Source organism: Bos indicus, chromosome 2, assembly GCF_029378745.1.
Source record: "Bos indicus isolate NIAB-ARS_2022 breed Sahiwal x Tharparkar chromosome 2, NIAB-ARS_B.indTharparkar_mat_pri_1.0, whole genome shotgun sequence".
Taxonomy (NCBI): Eukaryota; Metazoa; Chordata; class Mammalia; order Artiodactyla; family Bovidae; genus Bos; species Bos indicus.
Genome location: NC_091761.1, coordinates 48,479,614 through 48,500,037, shown reverse-complemented (window position 1 = coordinate 48,500,037; position 20,424 = coordinate 48,479,614). Strand labels below are relative to the sequence as shown.

Here is a 20,424-nt window from a genome sequence, read left to right as displayed (position 1 = left end):
AACACCCAAGGTCTGGCCACACAACACTTGCTTGAACCTTTACCTCATTCTATCCTCTCATATGCCTTTAAGGCCTCCCACACTAAACTGCCTAAGGCTTCCACAAGCAGGCTGTTATGCCTTTGTTTCTTCAGTTCCTGCTAGATGAAATCCTCTTTTCTTCTTTTTTGTGAAGGAACTTGCCATGCCTTGCCCTGTACCTCTAAATAACTTTGTTCTTCTAGCATATTTGGTTCATTCCATTTGGGATTTTGACTAATGGAAAAATGTGCTTATGTCTCTAGGATAACCAGTTTATCTGGATTTGCCCAGCACCATCACCATTTTAAAACTGAAAGAACTGTGTCCCAGGAAACCCATCAGTATCAGGCAAACTGTGACGGATGGTCACCTTACACCTTTATTAGATCATAAGCCAGAGGACAGAGAGAGCAGCCTAGGTATTTCTATGTGCACTTTTTTGTATTGTTTCAATCACAGATGTCATTATTCCATTTTACAGATGAGGAGACAGAGGCTCAAAGAAGGTAAGTAACATGTTTTAGAAATGGCAGAGCTGGGATTGGAACCTAAGATGTCTGATTTTTAAGCCCATTCAGTGGAGAGCCAAATATTAAGGCTTTGGAGCAGGAGACTGATGCGTGCTTCCCTAAATCCTGCTTTCTGTATTCCAAATGTGACAATGACTAGCTCAAATAAACGTTAATTGGACTGCGATTAACGGATTGATAAGCACCTAATGTGAAGGAGAAATGATTAAAGAGTAAGGGAGTCAAAATAGAGAAATAATCACTAATTTTCCACAGCGCAAAGGAGAAAGAAGGATAGCAATGGTGCTTCTAGTTAGAGCTTAAGATAAAATTATATCTAACCTGCATGTTCTCCCAAGTCTTATCTCCTTTCAATCAGATGGAAACCAGATCCTTTTTTCAACATTTTCTCAGAACCTTTTCAAGTATTACTTCTCATTATTCTTATATTATTCCATTTGCATTTTAAGCATACAGTGCAAAGGCTGGAAAACAATGAAACATGCAAATAAGGAAGCTGAAAGTGTTCTTTGAAAAGTTAAGTGATGAAAAGTAATAGCATTCAGGTTCTTTAAATGCAATACATTATCTCTTAAACTGACTTTTCTGTTCCTTTTCTGCCTTCCCCTGATTTTGTTACTTTTTGTGTTGAAAAAAATAAAATTCTACAATAGTATTTTTGCAGGGTAAAGTAACTTTTAGAGTTTGAATCATTTGTTTTTAATCTTAACCTGGGCAGAAAATTCTGTAGCAATTCTCCATCATTACTATTTGAGATAGATTATCAAATTAATCCAGATGCATTTAGTACTGAATATTATTAAAGTCTAGGCTATCCTGAAAGTCAAGGCTTTTTCCCTTTCTCAGGCCCAAATTAGTCCTGAACTTCACTAAAGGGTGTTTTTTAGCCAATTGGATCATCATATGGCCTTCCAGGGCATCATTGTGAGGAGCTACCTTTTATAATTTCTGTTTGCATAAAGTAAGCTTTTAAATTGTTCTCACTCATAATATGCAAGCTCTTAGAAAAAATACAAATTATTTCTATTAACCTGCTTTTTTAAAGTGCCCAAAATAGCACTCCACACAGATCAATTGAGAATAAATGTATCTTCATGATGGCAGTAGGGACAGTAGTCACAGAAACCTTCTTCAAGGATACTAGCACAGTCAGTAAAGCAATTTGTATCTATTTTTAAATAATCCAGAAAGATCTCTGCACTCGCAGAATGACTATGTGAGCCCAGCCCCACTCACCTCACTGTAAGCCCTCAGCTCCTTCCCTTCACTCTCAGCTGAGCCCTGGCCAGAGTCTTTCTGGATTCTAGTTCTGCTCTCCTCTGCCCCTTGGTAGAGAATCTTGGAGAACATCAGTCCTCAGGCAGTGTGATGTCAACATAAAAAAATTCTGTATCTCAGGACATTTGCTAAGAGTTTTGAGGGAAGCAGGAAGTAAATGAAGCCTATCTTTAGCTTGACCTTTGGGGTTTTATAACCTCCTCATTGGGTAGTTCCCCCCTCCATGGGCTTTCTCAGTGCTTATGAAGGGCTCCTCCTTCATCTCCGACCTTCATAAGCTACTATCCCTAGGTTTTCACCAGGTCTCCTCCCAGGAGTATTTGCATCTTAAATATAAAAATCTTCCCTTCCTGGAAAAAAAAGAAGAAATTTAATTATTATTTTTAATAAAAAGATGCATACTTACTTTGCAAGATATAGGGAATTATAAAGAAAATAAGAATCACACCCATCATCCCACCATCTCTGGGATGGGATATCTCCTTCAGGATTACTTTCCAAACTTACATGCCTATACAAGTGAATGAGACCATGCAGTAATAACCTGCTTTTTTTCTCTGTATTATAACATTCATAAAGGCCCTCAAAGCTCTTTTTTAAAGTGCCTTAATAAATGCTGGCATAATCTGATTCTAACATTTTGTCTTTTCTGGTAGAAAAAGACTGCTGCTCTCTCTCTCTCTCTGCACCTTACCACCAACACACCATTTGGTCAGATGATACAGAGAACACTCTTTGTTCACAAAATAAATCACAGATGACTCTTCAAATAGGATTAAGAACAGCCCACCAAATGTGGCAGGTCTGTCTACCCCCTACACCGTGCTATCCAAGAACACATGCTAGGCCCTGGTCGTCTTCTTTGTACTCCTCAGTCCTCAGAACTTGGACATTTTTCATGCACTGAGTAGCCTCTGTCAAGCTGAAAATCCACATTTCAACTTGGCAAACTATCTTCTCTCACTGCTTTGAGTATTTCCTCCCCTTCATTTTCTGTCCTTTTCATAAGATGTTGGACCTCCTGGTTTGGTCTCTTATCTCATTGCATTTTGAATTTCTATTTCTTATTATTGTTTTATATTCCAGGAGATTTACTCTACTTGATTTTCCAGATTTTGCACCAAATTTCCTTTATGTAGGTAAGAATAGTTTTATTCTTTAAGAGTGCTCACTTTTCTGATTGTTCTTATTTCATGGAATATTTTCTTGACTCTCTGAATGTTTTTCTTTTAAAGTTTTTTCCTGTTTCCTAAATAATCTTGGTTTCAGGTTTAATTTTTTTCTGTTTATCTTGGTCTTTCTCTTTTGTGGCACTACACCTGTATCCCCACCATCCCCAAACAATGAATACAGGCATCATCACCAAAACCTTAACTTTCCTCCAAGGGTTAGTTCAGTTTTTCAAGATGAGGGTCTCTGAATATTTTCCAGGGAATAAATGACTCTTCAGGTTTCCAGGGACAGGAATATACATATTAATAAAGATGCACAGTCTCTTACCCACAATTATGGAATCCAAAGACTTCTAAAAATCAATGTTTTTTCCTAAGCTGACAGCTGATTAATTATGTTGCAAACCCAACCTGAATTGACTGCAACTGACTACATGTGATCTTTATTTGTCTATTTAGTATAGAAATATTAAAGGGTTTGTTTATGAGGTGCTTGCTGTCCTAGGCCTTCCTGGGGTGTTATGTAATATATGAGATACATATTCCCCCAAGACCCTGTTTTGTTTTGTTTTAATTTATTTATTTGGCTGCACCATGTCTTCATTGCAGCACATGGGATCTTTAGTTGTGATGTACAGGATCTCATTCCCTGACCAGGGATGAGCCTGGGTTCCCTGCATTGGGAACATGGAGTCTTAACCTCTGGACCTTCAGGGAAGTCTCAAGACCCTATTCTTTTAAAAGGATGTTTTCAAAACAAATAGATTGATTGCTCAAAAGGTAAACTAAAGAATTGATTTACACTTTTGAGTGTTGCTATTTTAATAGTTTTGTTGTTAAAGGTCTTTATTGGTTGTTTTTTCTTTCCCATTTATACCTATGAAATGTCCAAAGGAAAAAAAGTCTTAGGACTCAATTTTATCCAAGGTACCCCATTTATACAAAAACAGGAAAATTATCAGTGATCCATTAATTTGTTTGTTTTATCACTTGGTGTTGATTGTATATTGAGTATTCTTGTCCTCTTCCTGATTTCTTTCCATGCCTGGACCAGTGTCTTAAAGGCCTGGGTCTTTTCATCCTGGCATGCATATAATGGTGAGGCAAATTAATTTAAAATCTATAGCGAAATATTGTGAAAAAAATGTGAAAATGAAACATTGATTTAGAAGTGGTTCCTCACCCAGAGCCATTTATATTGGCCACACATAGTTTACTAGTTATCTCAGTTAGGCAAAATCATTTTTCTAGTTGTATGTGGAGTCATAAGGTGGAAATCAGATTAGCCTCCCTCTTAATAGAGCCCAAAGCTATTAATAATAAATCCAGGAGATATAGTTTAATTAAAAAAAAAAAACTAGAAACTATTGGCAGACAGAAATCACCTAATAAAAAAGTAATTTATAATGCACACTCTAATTAATAATTTATTCCTAGGGTAAAAATATTATCAAAAGTAATTACAATTAAAATACACTATTTCTTCTTTAAGGATAATAGGATAACACTAAGAAGCTAGAATAATCTTGAGCAACAAATTCAACTGCTGATATCTCCACTTTCTGTCAAATATTGTAATTAATTTTTAATGCTTTGTTTTTTATACAGATGTTTCTTTCCCTCAGCTAACAGTCCATTAAGCTGATAATTGTAAATTTATAAATGGTAAAAATTTCTAAACATAGTCTAGTATAATTCAACCCAAGAAAGCTATCCACTAATTTAAAAGGATTTGGAAAACAATAGCCAAGTGCATAAGGCTTGGATGAGAGATTAAAATTGGCTTAAATTAGGCTATATTGAGTTACTGACCTAGAACCAGTTTCTGATTAACCAAGAGACTTTAAGGAAGGAGATTAAATACAAATATCCTCCCTTAGACTATAAACATTACAAGAACAGTAACTTGGTACATATACATATTTTTCACTGTCATTTCCCCAACCTCTCACACAGAGCCTGGCAGAAAAATTCATACTGAAAAATTTTATTTTGCTTAAATAAATGAAAGAATAAAGAATTATAATATATATATATATATATCATTATATTATACATCTAAAACCAGTATAATGTTATATGTCAATTATACTTCAATTTTAAAAAATACTTTCTCCAAACAATTTTGCCAAATTGAAGGAAGAAAAGAATTCCAGAAAGAAAAAGTGTGTATATAAACAGTTGTGCTGAATGCCCAGATCGCCCTTAAGGACCAGAGGACTTATTTTCCCCTGCTTGTGGCAGGTGCTGCTGGATAAGAGGTGTCAGTCTAAAGAGCACTGCCTTACCTAAAATCACACCCCTACCCCAGGGTGGCCTATATCCAGTGACAGGTCTTTGGTGGTCGAAAAGCCTCTACTCTACAACTCTGAACAAGTTATCATATCTGAACTCCCTTTAGGGCTGTCTAAGGACACTTGAAATTTCATCACGGCTCAATTTTGTTCCTCTGCCCAATTCTACTTCCTTCCGTTTCCTTGAGCATTTCCTAATAAATCTCTAGTATACTAATCTCCATTTTAGATGCCTCTTCCCAGGGGACCCAACACATCTTTCCCTAAATCCCTTCCTTTATTATCCAGAGTACTACTAAACTTAATAAGCCAGTAAAGAAAGGCTGAAGAAGGAAGTTTTCAGTTGAGAGAGAAGAGAATCTCCATGGTAGATCATTGGCAATGGCACCTTATTTGAGACCAGTCTCTCAAAACAAGAATGGATCAAGTTTGCCTGCTTGATGCCTGGGAGTAGTAGTATCCCAAAGGCGTCTAGAATGGTCACTAACAACATGGAATTGGGCATCCAACTGACCTGGATTTGAATCCTTTCTTCACAACTTACTGGTTGAGTGACCTTGGGTAAGTTACTTTTCCCAAGCCTCATAATGGAGATAATAACACATAAAAATGTAAAAACTTAACAAAGTTCTTGGCATCATAGTAAACACTCACTAAATAGTAAACATTCTTACTTCTTTTTAAATATTTGTTTCCAAAAAGGCAGAAAAATAATGCCCTTCCGTTGTCAAATCTCCAAGCCTGAAAACTAAATGGCAGCTATTGTTGCCAAGGGGAAAAATAATCCTCTGCACCCTGGTTATCAGCAATCAGAAATGAGAACACTGAAAATTCATTCACAAGGAAATAGAGAAAGAACTACAGATAGAGAGCTTAAGCCCGTTTGCTTCTTGATGTATGGATGATGGATGGAGTATTTCTTTTGGGGGGATGTAATGGCAAATATAGTGCATGACTTTTGGAACAGGGGCTGACCTTTTATTAATACATCCACATGCAAAAGATATGGACACATCTTCAATGAAGATCTTGTCATGAAAACTAAGTGTAGGAGACTTCCAACTTCCACTATGACAGCATAAGGAAATCAAAAAATCCTGTCTCCCAAAAGCAGCTTTAAAGCTGGACTAAAAATCTAAAACATTTATCTAAACATTCTGGAATTTAACCAAAAACATATAACAAACTGAGATGTATTTATTCATGAAAATGACTAAACTTGGGGTAAGAACAGCACAAACCTGTGGCATTTTGCCTGGGGTTGCAACCACCCCTCCCTCAGTAGTTCAGCCAGAGTGGGACAGGCTGTGAAAACAATAAGCAGTGTTGCTGTTGCTGCTGCTGGAGAGGACTCACTTATTTTGGAGTACTGTCAGTTTGACTACGCCTAAGCCTTTGACTGTGTGGATCAAAACAAGCTGTGGAAAATTCTTAAAGAGATGGGAATCCCAGACCACCTGACCTGCCTCGTGAGAAACCTGTATGCAGTTCAAGAAGTAACAGTTAGAACTGGACATGGAACAACAGACTGGTTCCAAATCAGAAAAGGAGTATGTCAAGGCTGTATATTGTTACCCTGCTTTATTTAACTTACATGCAGAGTACATCATGAGAAATGCTGGGCTGGATGAAGCACAAGCTGGAATCAAGATTGCCAGGAGAATATCAATAACCTCAGATATGCAGATGACACCACCCTCATGGCAGAAAGCGAAGAAGAACTAAAGAGCCTCTTGATGAAAGTGAAAGAGGAGAGTGAAAAAGTTGGCTTAAAACTCAACATTCGGAAAACTAAAATCATGGCATCTGGTCCCATCCCATCACTTCATGGCAAATAGATAGGGAAACAGTAGAAACAGTGACAGACTTTATTTTGGGGGGCTCCAAAATCATTGCAGATGGTGACTGCAGCCATGAAACTAGAAGATGCTTGCTCCTTGGAAGAAAAGCTATGACAAACCCAGACAGCATATTAAAAAGGAGAGACATTACTTTGCCAATTAAGGTCCATCTAGTCAAGGTTACGGTTTTTCCAGTGGTCATGTATGGATGTGAGAGTTGGACTATAAAGAAAGCTGAGTGCCAAAGAATTGATACTTTTGAACTGTGGTGTTGGAGAAGACTCTTGAGAGTTCCTTGGACTGCAAGGAGATCCAACCAGTCCATCCTAAAGGAAATCAGTCCTGAATATTCAATGGAAGGATTGATGTTGAAGCTGAAACTCCAATACTTTGGCCACCTGATGTGAAGAGCTGACTCATTTGAAAAGACATTGAAGCTGGGAAAGATTGAAGGCCGGAGGAGAAGGGGACGACAGAGGATGAGATGGTTGAATGGCATCACCAACTCAATGGACATGAGTTTGAGTAAGCTCCAGGAGTTGGTGCTAGAAAGGGAAGCCTGGCATGCTGCAGTCCATGGTGTCACAAAAAGTCGTACACAACTGAGCGACTGAACTAAAGAGAACAGTTAAAAAGAAGATCTGGTGACAAATAAGGACTAGGACTCCATTAGCCTGAGGTTGCTGGCATGTTTGGAGCAAGCACTGGACTGGTGGACTAGCCAGAGTTTTAATAGAGAGTTGTGGGAAGTGAAACATATATATGGGATAAACTCTTCAATTATCCTGGGTTGATCAGAGGTTATGCATGTGCACAGCCACCTGTATGTTCCTGGCTGATGAAGCTGAGTCTGGGTATATGAAGAGGAAAAACAAGAGAACCCAGCAGAAGGTAAAAGCTGATGTGGACTTGAAACTTATCTGAAGTTTGAATATACTTTCTGGCCTACCTACAAACACATTAGCAGTGAATAGAAGCCACACTGACTCTGTATTTGAGGACAGCCTCTGATCAATTATTGGCTGAACACTAAGCTACATAGGCAGAGAAATGATCCCTACAAAGTCAGACTTAAAAATAAAAGAAAAAAAAAAAGTAAAGAGAAAGAGAATATGGATATCAGGGGCCATGCATTGCAAGGAGACAGACTTCACATATATATTCCAGACAAGTTATTAAACACACAAGCAACAAATCTTTCAAGGAAAAAAATTCAGAATCTAGAGTTGCTACAAGAGATTGTCTAAAGTGTCCTGTATTCAACAACATAATTATGAGTATGCAAAGAATCAAGAAATTATGACCCATACTCAGAGGAAAAAGCAGTAAATAGAAACTGTCTCTGAGATAATCCAGATGTTGGATTTATCAGACAAAGACCTGAAAATGGTTATTATACATATGTTCAAAAGATGAAAGGAAACTATAATATTTAAAGATTTAAAGGAAAATATGATGACAGTGATTCAGCAAAAAGACTGCCTCAATAAGAGATACAAATTATATTATTAAAAGACCTAAATGGAAATTCTAGAACTGAAAAATACATTTACTGACATGAAAAACTGACCAGATAGTTTCAACAGGAAGTGTAATATGGCAGTGAAATCTGGGAGATACTTAAAAATAGATCCACAGAAATTTTCCAAGCTGAAGAACAGAGAAGACAATAAAAGAACACCAATGCATTTAATGACTAACTTTTTTTCAGAAACAATGGAAGCCAAGTGACACTGGAATGATAAACTCAACGTACTTAAAATTATTGAGTTGTATACTTGCAATAAGTGAATTTTAGGACAGGTCACTTATAACTCAATAAAGCTGTTTTTTAAAAACAACAACAACCTAACAGTGAGAGACCACAGGACAAATATACTTGGAACCATTTCTAGAAATATTCTACCACACTCCATTCTCTCCTTTTACTCCCTCCGTTGCTTTTTCTCCTGCTCTTCCTTTTTCTTTATTTCCATCGCCATCTTTTCCTTCTTCCATGCCATGACTTTTATGGCACCTATAACCCATGAAGATTACTCAAACCCAGAAATAATACTCAAAGATAGTTTTGAGTCACAGATATTCTAAGATGGGCCTTCTCTATGTTCAGATTTTTCTCTTTTCTTTCTGGAGGAAGAATTTCATTCCCACTGAGCAGTCTGGCTTTATAAATTTTTCAGAAAACAAAAACAAAAGAGGGACAAGTTGGATACCCAAAATGATGATTTCAAGATGCCTAGTATTCAAAACAGACAGCTTAAGAAACCCCAAGGATAAGTCTCATATGCATACTTGGCTTTGGCTCCATGATTTAGCAAAATAGCTATTTTTATGTAAACTTAGATATCTCAACTTAATATTCAATTAGTTTGTCATTTACGTTCTTATTATTTAAGCTGATATTTTCTGGAAAAAAATAACTCAGTTTATTTCTGTGCATTAATTTGAAGCAGGTTTAGGGAGGGGAGATTTCTTGAAAATCACCATACACTAACAGTAGCATTTTCTGTAAGATTAGTCACATACAGGAGAAATTGGGCAGCCTTTCAGAATTAAATCTGAACATGACAGATAGGGGCTAGCATCAGGTGGGAAAAGTTACACAGTGTTCTTGGAGCCTGGTGATGGTACTGTACTGGCTAAGCTGGTACACTTGTTGGTGCAGTATGCTACAAGGACATTCAAATTAAGCTCCTTTTTACGATGCTGAAAGGACATAATGTGATGCAGGCTTCACAAAACAAACTTTTATCAGAATTATTAGAATTCTACCCAAGCCAACAGATCTGGTAGGAAAATCTAAGGCAGCAGGCCCTAATAACAAAGCCTTGGGCTGGGAATCAAGAATTCATTCTGGTTCTACAGCTGTTATGTAACCTAAATTGTGGCATTTATGTTCTTTGGTCTTCAGTTTTCTCGTCTGTAAAATGAAGGTGTTGGTCCATCTGACCCTAGGACTCCTTTCAAGCTTAAATATAAATGAAGCTTATAAAATAGTCTCTAGCCCCACCTCTATTTTGTTAATTGCTAATTCACTTTTTAAATGTTTGCCCAGGACTAATTATTATCCTTCCCGAACAGTTTGGCAAATGATGATCCTACAGCAGATCATGAGGGCTCCAAAGATGCCAGAGAACAAGTTGTTATAAAAATTTACCAAATTCCTTATATTACTAAGGAATTTCTGGAGCCCAGTCATGATTGGATATGAAAGAGCTTGAGATTAACATCCACAAAAATAATGCCTCCAGACATTTTTGTCTTTTGTGGAATTGTGTCTAGATTTTCATAACAAAATATTTTAAATATTACACCCACTTTCCATGGAAATTTTTTAAAGGTGTAGTCAAATATGAAGCAGAGATCAATTTACCAGTCTTTTTTACCCCATTTATTTGCTGCCTATATGTCTCACAAAATGCACCCCCTTATGCTTTGAACTTTCTTTTGGAATGAATTTCCCAATGAGAGACTTAGGGAAATGCATACAGCAGAAGCACATACTGGAAAAGAGAGTCTCTCCTATGGTGTTCTGTTTCACTTTCAGCAGATAGTCAACACTGAGCAGAGAGAACCAAACGAGAGATGAGGAGGAAAAAAGAAAGGATCAAACCACAAATTGAGAATCTGATTAATCTGCTTCCCAAATAGAGAAATAATTCTATAGTAAAGAACCTTATTGCCCCCTATGCTCCTTAACTACATCAAAGCTCATATTTCTGTATTTTTGTGCAGGACCTCACTGCCAAGAGGTTTGTGTGTCAAGCTAGCTATTTCCCTGAATCAAATGGTGGAAATTCTCTAATTTGCATTAGCTCTAATCTAGTCCTGGGAGCTTGTCCAGTAAAACAGGAACAGGGAAATTTGCATCTGGGCTCACAGATTTTTCACAGTTTAATCAGCAGGTGAAAGAGAAGCACCTTGCAAAACTTTGCTTTATCTTTAGATGGTCCTTAGCTGTCGGTAACGGAGTTCTTCAGTGATCACATTTGACTAGAAAGCAACATTTGCCTTGTTCTACAGCTGTTGAAGAGTGGTCATGTTGTAAAAACCTAATTAGAAACTAAGGTTTTATTTTAGTAAATGCATACTGTCTTTCTCTGGGACCTCCTAGGTGGCTCGGTGGTAGAATCCTCTTGCCTAGCACAAGATGCGGGTTCTATCCCTGGGTCAGGAAGATCCTCTCGAGAAGGAAACAGCAACCCTCTCTAGTATTCTTGCCTGGGAAGTCCCATGGACAGAAGAGCCTGATGGCTACAGTCCATGGGGTCACAAAGAGTTGGACACGACTTTGTGACCAAACAGCAACAGCAGCATTGTCTTTCTCTAAACCATCTCTCAAACGTTACTACTTAGATTTTTTCAATATAAAATCAATTCTTATTAAATCAACCAGAAATAAATTTATTTCATTGAACATCCCCCCCCTACTTACCCCCTCTACATAGATACAAGATTATTTCACTAACCTGGATTTTTATTGACTATACTGATTCTCACCAAAAATTAGGGATGAGGATTCAACTGAAGGTACATGTCAATTGATTCAGGGATATTTTATTTGAAGAAGTTTTTCATGGTCATGCATTCTTCCTTCTCTTGACCAAAGCTTATATCAGTTCTTATGGTGAGAAGGATATACTACCATCTGTGATTTTTAATGAAAGATGATCCCAAGCCATAAGAAGCAGCTAACCCTCACCACAGCAGCTGGCCTCTGTCTCCAAAGAGAGTTATAGGAGAATCGTTGTATGCATAGCATTGCTTTGCAAGAATCTGATTAGATACAGTATGGTAACTGAAAAATGTGAAGGAGCACAGCTTCAAAAAGTGAGAGTCACTATTCTATTCTCTATTCTACATACTTTCTGGGTTTCATAAGTAGAGAGTCGCAGTTTCTCTAATTTTCACAGAAATGACAATAAGTTATTTTACATTATCTATCTGGAGGTAAAATCATTGAAGGAAAAAATTTAAATGCAGGTACAAAAAATAAAGCCGAGGTTTCTCCCCCGACTTTTGCCCATAAAGAGGGGGCAGAGGACAGGCCATACATAGGTAGAGAGCTGTATCCCTTTTAAGTGTGTAAGGTCGGAGTGGAATCAAAGAAAAACTAAGACATTGTAAGACAGCAAAAAAAGTAACTTGTCAAATGACTTTTAAGAGGAATTAAACTTTTCCCACTATGTTTCTTGAAGCAAAGCCAAAGAGTCATACCATTTTAGAAGATCAAGGGAATAAAATTCAGACAAGTGCTTGGATGGCAAACCAAGAAAGCTACAGGGCCCAGGAGATTGTTGTTTGAGAATGCAGGCTCCAGGTGTCACATCTATTTCTCAAGAGATACTAGAAATCTTAGGTGAAGTTTCCTGACTTTTAAAACAGTATGTAGCCCAAACAAAATGCCTGTGCACATTAGATTTAAGCCATGAGCTGCCTGTTTACAAATCTTTCATTTCACAAAATAAGTACACTTAAGCTCAGCAAGTTTGAGTTAAAGTTTAGTAGCTACTTGTAGGCAAATCCAAACCTGGATTCCAGGTCTCTGCTCAGTCTGTACCCTTCAATATAACTGGCTTACCCAAACTATGCCAACAATGTAAAGATGATGGAAAGGATAAAAAGGGAGACAATTACAAGTGGATAAGCACCCTTCCATTATTCCATATTGGTACCCAATTTGCATTTGCACTGTGAAGAATCTAAGCATTTCCAGTATGCATGTGCTGTGCTATGAGAAGCGAGATGTTTACAGTTGGGGGGCCACAGATCCTTTGAGAGATATGCAGGGATACACAGAACACTTCTTAGATTAGAATCTGACCCAAGGAGTGCAAACCATCTTCTTCTAGGATTATGACACTTTCTCAAAATGACAAGCGTGTTGACATAAGGCAATAAACACAACTGACCAGTATTTTCTAAGAAATTTTACTCGTTAATGCCTTGAAATAACAAACACTATTTAAAAACCTTTAAAAATAACTTGTCCTGCAGTATTTACTTGTTCCTTTTGAGAACTAAGAGCAAAAATAGCCACTCATGGAGACTTGCATAAGGATAATGTTTTATATCCTTTCCATAAGATCACAACCAATTGTCTAAGGTCAAAGTTAAAATTTACCAAACTTTCACAAAACAAGATAATGCCAACTCAAAGAGATATTTCATTCCTGCAAAGGAAAAAAATGTAATGTGCTATGTAAGAATGTTATTAGGGGATAGTGACTTACATCTTGCAAGAGTGTGGAATGTATTATGTATGCAAAATAGATTTTCAATAAAGTTGGGGACTGGTATTTAACAAGTTTGCCTTAAAGGAACTTTCAGCCATGGATTGTAAGATAAGAATTTTAGTAAATAATACTACAAATAGTGTAAGTACAAGTCAATTTTTTAAATTAAATGCATATATTCCTATGCAAATAAAATGTGATATATGTAATACATAGATTACAATATATTTTAATAATCAAGTTAACAAAGCATGGCTTGGCACATTCACTGGCTGAGTTTTTTATCTGTTTTATTTAGAACTATATAATCAATAAAGGGAAATAGTTGGATGAAATTCCTTTTCAGAAGGATCACCTTAATTTCTTATAAAATATTACTGTTTAGTTCATCTGTTTTCTGCCATTGCACAGTTTCAAAAGACTCTGAGAGTAAATAATCCTAACCGAAGACCATACAACTAAATGTTCTCTTATGTTATCAAAAGGAATCAAATTAGAACACCAGCACTTTGTAAATAGCTGATCATGTGATCAGACATTAAATAGGAGGTCATTCTGTAAGGACATAAGAGCTTTAAAAAGATCTAAGAAGACAGAAAACTGAACCAATAACTAAATACTACCATGATCTCATGCTTCATTTTAGGAAACAGTGTAGTGGCAATAAAGAGAATTTTAGGACTATTTTAGATACAAGTATGCAAGGATGGTGAGCTTGCTGTCTGCAAAAGAGCTAACTGCTCCTTTATAAATGTCAGAACCAACTTCAGAAGGATCTGGGCCAATATAACATCATCTCAAAAAATAACAGCAATTATTATAGGTCATACTGCAAATGGTATTTTAAATCATACCATCCATACCAAATTAAGTTTCCAAAAGGTAAATCATGTGATTCCATAATTTTGGTAGCAGATGTCTAACTGGGTTCTTCGGACCCAACATTCTCATACACAACAAAGATTTGCTCATTGTTTTATGATTATATTTCCCAAAGTGAGAAATAATTTTGCTCTCCCAAACATGCCATACTTCTTTAATGAACATGAAAATATTCATCCTTGTATTATACCATTTGTCATCTCTCAGGGATCAGGATTTATTCATCTTTTTATTTACTATCTAATTGTATTTTGCACATAGTAAATGCTTAATACATGTTTGTTGATTGATATTCACCAAATCCCCTTTCATTCATCCATTCAGTCAATCAATCTAATATCTTTTCAAGTAACTCAAATCAAGGAAGAACACTGAAATGTGAAATTTGTGCTATTTGCTTCCCTTGCTTTGATACATTTTCACCAATTAAGGCTTTTTAAATCAAGTTTTCTGCATTCCATGAAGTACATTCTCTCCCTTGACATTCCTAGATTTAGTGTTGCAATCAAGGGGAAATAAAATACTGATTTCTAATACTGTTTATAACAGGAATATGGTTCTTAAATCTCTTCCCTACATGTAATGACATATAAGAGCTTCATCTTCTCATGAGGAACTTACAAGGATTGCAGTACCAACCCCTTGTGTCATGAAACTTAATCCCCCAGTGTCTGGCCAAGTTTAAATTGGAGCACGTTCACTGTGCTTTCATAATCCAGTAAAATGTAAGCAGGAATTCTGGGACCATTTGCTTCATCCTTCTCAGTTAATGGTGAGGGGGGTTCCCTTCGCCCCTTTAACCTTAGAAATACTATTTGGCGTGGTCTTCAAGCCACTGCTTCTTTTGGATTTTCAGTTAGCACCTTGAGCTGACACAGTCAAATTCCTGCTGTGTTAGGGCAGAGACTGTGGCCGCTCTCTGAGAATCACACCTTTACTGACTGCCTACCTCATACCAATTCATATCCGTTTTCTAAGCAGCATACAGCACCAGGGAGAGACCAGCGCTGGAAGGCAGAAGACCTGGTTTTTCATCCTTGCTGTCTCTATTTTCTGTCAAAAAGGATAACCCTTTAAACTTCTCTCTTCATGAGTAAAATGCAGAGTGTGAATAAAAATTTTTCTAAGATACTTCCCAGACTTGAAAAGCTACAGTCACAATCTCAGTTTTGTGTTCTATTAAATGAGAACACTGTAAAGATTAAACTAGACAGTGGACATGCAGGATCAGAGACATCACCTACTTTGTCACCACTCTAACCCAAGTGACCAGGACAGAGGCTACTACTTTGTAAGCACCCAGTAAATACTTGTTGAGTGGATCAGTAAGTGCTTTAAACAAGAACAATATGAATGTGATTCGCTCTTAATGGTTACTACACTGGTGCTAACGAAGGAGATGATCCAATATTTCTGCCTGTCTACTGAGCAGTATCAGCCACAACAGCTGTCCCACACTTTATATCTTGCCTGCTTATCTCTGGTGCAATTTAACACCGTGCCTATTTTGGAAAGGTCTCATGATTTTTGCTCCAAATCTCTTAACTCCCTAGGCAGCAGTGTTAGGATTGGTCTGGATCCACCCCATTTTTAATATTTGCATACACTTTTTCAGTAATGCTGCCAACTGCTGAGAATAATATCAAAGATCTCTGTCTTTCAGATGGCTGCATGGCAAAGCTGGCCATGGATATGCCATCTTGAGGTACACATTGATCAAAAGTTCTGGATTATTTGAAGCAGATCCAATTTCAAATTTTCCTATTGTCATAGAACATGTCAGATCATGTATACCAATTTTTATGTCGATATGTATCTTCTGTCTTCTCTGTTCTACAGTTCTTATTTAAGAAATTTAGGACACCATTTTACCAAAGCAATTTCCCCAAAACCTAGTCTTCATAAATGCTCTGTGATAAAAAGACTTTTATGGGAAAATAATTTGAGGGAAATATTACAACCACAGTGAATAGTACCTTGTTAAATGCTCTGATAAGTCCTGTAGAGAAGAAACCAACTTGTTTTTCTAGAATTTCTCAGATCTTTTTTCATCAGGAAACATTTTCCTTTTCCAGGACCACTTACAAATACTCTGAAATAAAGAAGCACTTTTTCAAAAATGCTCACAGATCTATTTTAATTTGGGGGCAATGAAGGATATGCAACCAAATTTATGGGAAAAAATGACAATCTTCAAATTAGTACTGACAAAAACATTTTAACCTTAAATCTTACCTGTGAATAAACTTCATAGTAAAGAGGCAGCTCGAGGTTTAATAGATGCTAGCTTTAAACTGTTAAAAGACACAGCTCCAGTGAGGCACGCTTCCCTCGGTCTGTAACCTCAGCTATTACAGCCAAGTTTAGTCAGGGGAGGGGGGACATTTGAGAGCTTGAGACAGTAGACTGCCCCAGAGAAAAGAACTGACCAATAAAGGGAAACCTTCCAGAAGATAGACGGACAAGAGATCATCTTCTCTTTACCCAGATAACTTGTCACAAATTTATTTTAGGTATGGAAGCAAGTTTTGTTGTAAGGCTCTTTTAAAAAGTACATTCACATTGGAAGGAAAACACATCTCCTATATTTCTCCCATTTTACAAGAACAATGGGAAAATTTGAGTGAACGACAAATGCCAGGGACAGAGGTCATGTGTGAAGTCAGAAAGTGCCTGTAAGTAAAGAATGATGTCCAGACAGGTCTGAGTCCTATCTGGGCACTGGCCCCAAGAGGCATGTGCAGAACCTCATAACTTCAGGGGCATGTTTACAGGTCTCATACCAAGAGAACATTTCATGCAAAGATGGGCTCAATAAAGGACAGAAATGGTAGGGACCTAACAGAAGCAGAGGATATAAAGAACAGGTGGCAAGAATACACAGAAGAACTGTACCAAAAAAGATATTCACAACCCAGATAATCACGATGGTGTGATCACTCACCTAGAGCCAGATAGCCTGGAATGTGAAGTGGGCCTTAGAAAGCATCACTACGAACAAAGCTAGTGGAGGTGATGGAATTCCAGTTGAGCTATTTCAAATCCTGAAAGATGATGCTGTGAAAGTGCTGCACTTATTATGCCAGCAAATTTGGAAAACTCAGCAGTGGCCACAGCACTGGAAAGGTCAGTTTTCATTCCAATCCAAAGAAAGGCAATGCCAAAGAATGCTCAAACTACTGCACAATTGCACTCATCTCACACACTAGTAAAGTAATGCTCAAAATTCTCCAAGCCAGGCTTCAGCAGTACGTGAACTGTGAAATTCCAGATGTTCAAGCTGGATTTAGAAAAGGCAGAGGAACCAGAGACCAAATTGCCAACATCTGCTGGATCATCAAAAAAGCAAGAGAGTTCCAGAAAAACATCTATTTCTGCTTTATTGACTATGCCAAAGCCTTTGACTGTGTGGATCACAATAAACTGTGGAAAATTCTGAAAGAGATGCGAATACCATACCACCAGACCTGCCTCTTGAGAAACCTATATGCAGGTCAGGAAGCAACAGTTAGAACTGGACATGGAACAACAGACTGGTGCCAAATAGGAAAAGGAGTATGTCAAGGCTGTATATTGTCACCCTGCTTATTTAACTTCTATGCAGAGTACATCATGAGAAATGCTGGACTGGAAGAAACACAAGCTGGAATCAAGAGTGCCGGGAGAAATATCAATAACCTCAGATATGCAGATGACACCACCCTTATGGCAGAAAGTGAAGAGGAACTCAAAAGCCTCTTGATGAAAGTGAAAGTGGAGAGTGAAAAAGTTGGCTTAAAGCTCAACATTCAGAAAACGAAGATCATGGCATCTGGTCCCATCACTTCATGGGAAATAGATGGGGAAACAATGGAAACAGTGTCAGACTTTATTTTTGTGTGCTCCAAAATCACTGCAGTTGGTGACTGCAGCCATGAAATTAAAAGACGCTTACTCTTTGGAAGGAAAGTTATGACCAACCTAGATAGCATATTCAAAAGCAGAGACATTACCTTGCCAACAAAGGTCCGTCTAGTCAAGGCTATTGTTTTTCCTGTGGTCATGTATGGATGTGAGAGTTGGACTGTGAAGAAGGCTGAGCGCCAAAGATATGATGCTTTTGAACTGTGGTGTTTGAGAAGACTCTTGAGAGTCCCTTGGACTGCAAGGAGATCCAACCAGTCCATTCTGAAGGAGATCAGCCCTGGGATTTCTTTGGCAGGAATGATGCTAAAGCTGAAACTCCAGTACTTTGGCCACCTCATTCGAAGAGTTGACTCATTGGAAAAGACTCTGATGCTGGGAGGGATTGGGGGCAAGAGGAGAAGGGGACGACAGAGGATGAGATGGCTGGATGGCATCACTGACTCGATGGATGTGAGTCTGAGTGAACTCCAGGAGGCCTGGCGTGCTGCAATTCATGCGGTCACAGAGTCGGACACAACTAAGCAACTGAACTGAACTGAACTGAAGTGGTTGCTTAATACAGCCAAGGTCCTTGGCTTCTGATTTGACAAGGACAACATGGGGCATTGTAGGCTGCCCTCTGTGGGTTCAGCATCAGGCACCTGGGCACTTACCTTTATTAACTAATTGTGACACTGTCAGAATTGAGGACCATTGCTCTATTCTCTTCCAAAAGATTCTTAATTTCTCTGGCAATCCACATTAAGAAAGAAGGAAATGAAGAGATGCTAAAGATGGATGAAACCAGAGTCAGGATCTCTGGCCTCTGTGGCAGACTCTTCACATGTCATATGGAAAGGCCCTATGAAACAAGTGAAAAGAAAATGTTAGTTGCTCAGTCGTGTCCAACTCTTTGCAACCCCATGGACTGCAACCCACCAGGATCCTCTGTCCATGGGATTCTCAAGACAAGAACACTGGTGTGGGTTGCCATACCTTTCTCCATGAATCTTCCCGACCCAGGGATAGAACCCAGGTTTCCTGAATGACAAGAGCATTATTTACTGCCTGAGCCACCATGGAAACTCCTTATGCAAGCTGGTAATTGGTTTTGGGTGAAGAGTTATCAGGGCTAGAGACTAAAAGTGATTTTAAATGACAGCAGTTTATAGAATACTGTTGATTATGGTGACAGTGAGTGAAAGGAAAATAAAACTTTTACAAACCCCAAGGACGCTTTTATGAGTTGTGTGCTCAGTCGTGTCCAACTCTTTGCAACCCCATGGACTATGGCCCACCAGGCTTCTCTGTCCATGGAATTCCAGGCAAGAATCCTGGAGCAGGCTGCTATTTCCTACTCCTGGGGATCTTCCCAACTCAAGGATCGAACCCGTGCCTCTTGCATCTCCTGCATTGACAGACAGATTCTGTGCCACCTTGGGAAGCCAAAGAATGTTTTTGTAGTATAGGGTTATTTCTTGTAGCAAGTCCACTGTAACCAGATCCCCAAAGACCAGTTTCTTAATGCCATGACATGAAAACATCTTTATTTTACAGAGCCCTTTGTTGGAATTCTCTAGTTCCAATTGCATCTGACCATCAGATAGCCACTGACAGCACCAGTTATTTATTGAACTTTCATTACATGCCAGGCAACAGACTAAGCACAGTAGTTCAGTTACTTTTCACCCCAACCCAACGTGGTGTATAGTGTCATTCTCCATCTACAGAGAGAAAAATGAGGTTTGGAGAGTTTAAATAATTTACTCAATTGAAGAGTTTAAGTAATTTACTCAAAGTCACCCTACTGGGACGTGAATAATGGAGGCATGAACAAGCTGGCCCCTATCTGGTAGAATCCCTGCCCTTAAATTGCCTGTGTCAGGGTGCCTGGATGGATGAAGTTTAGTTATCTACCATAGTACCTCTAAGGTGTGTGTCCATGTTCTGGGTAAAGACCAGGCAGACTTTGCCTCTTTCCACTGTGAAAGGCTGTCAGATTCCCCTTACTCCTTTGTTTTCCTATGGCAGGGTAGCATTCACTCAGTGGGTCAGACATCATCAGAACTCACACATCCAGATGATCCAATGGTCAGATTTACTTGGATTTGTAAGCAAGACCCTTACACAATATCACAGAAGGGTATGCTTAAGAAACACTATGTTTCTCTATGGTGGATCTGCCCAACCTGTGTCATAGCTCTGTATCTGGTGGTATCCCTATTTCCACTGATAATCAACTTTGGTGCTCCCTGTTCCATGGTTCCCTCTTTTCTGAATGGGTC

General features: G+C 38.2%; 1 long non-coding RNA gene across 1 annotated transcript; it reads right to left on the bottom strand.

Moving 5' to 3' along the window:
• Positions 1 to 1,762: 1,762 nt before the first annotated feature.
• LOC139176388 (uncharacterized) lies at positions 1,763 to 19,664 on the bottom strand. Its single transcript, XR_011560806.1, has 3 exons — positions 18,814 to 19,664; positions 16,231 to 16,346; positions 1,763 to 2,179 (listed from the first exon to the last, which is right to left on the bottom strand). It is a non-coding gene; the product is annotated as an uncharacterized lncRNA (long non-coding RNA).
• Positions 19,665 to 20,424: the final 760 nt, after the last annotated feature.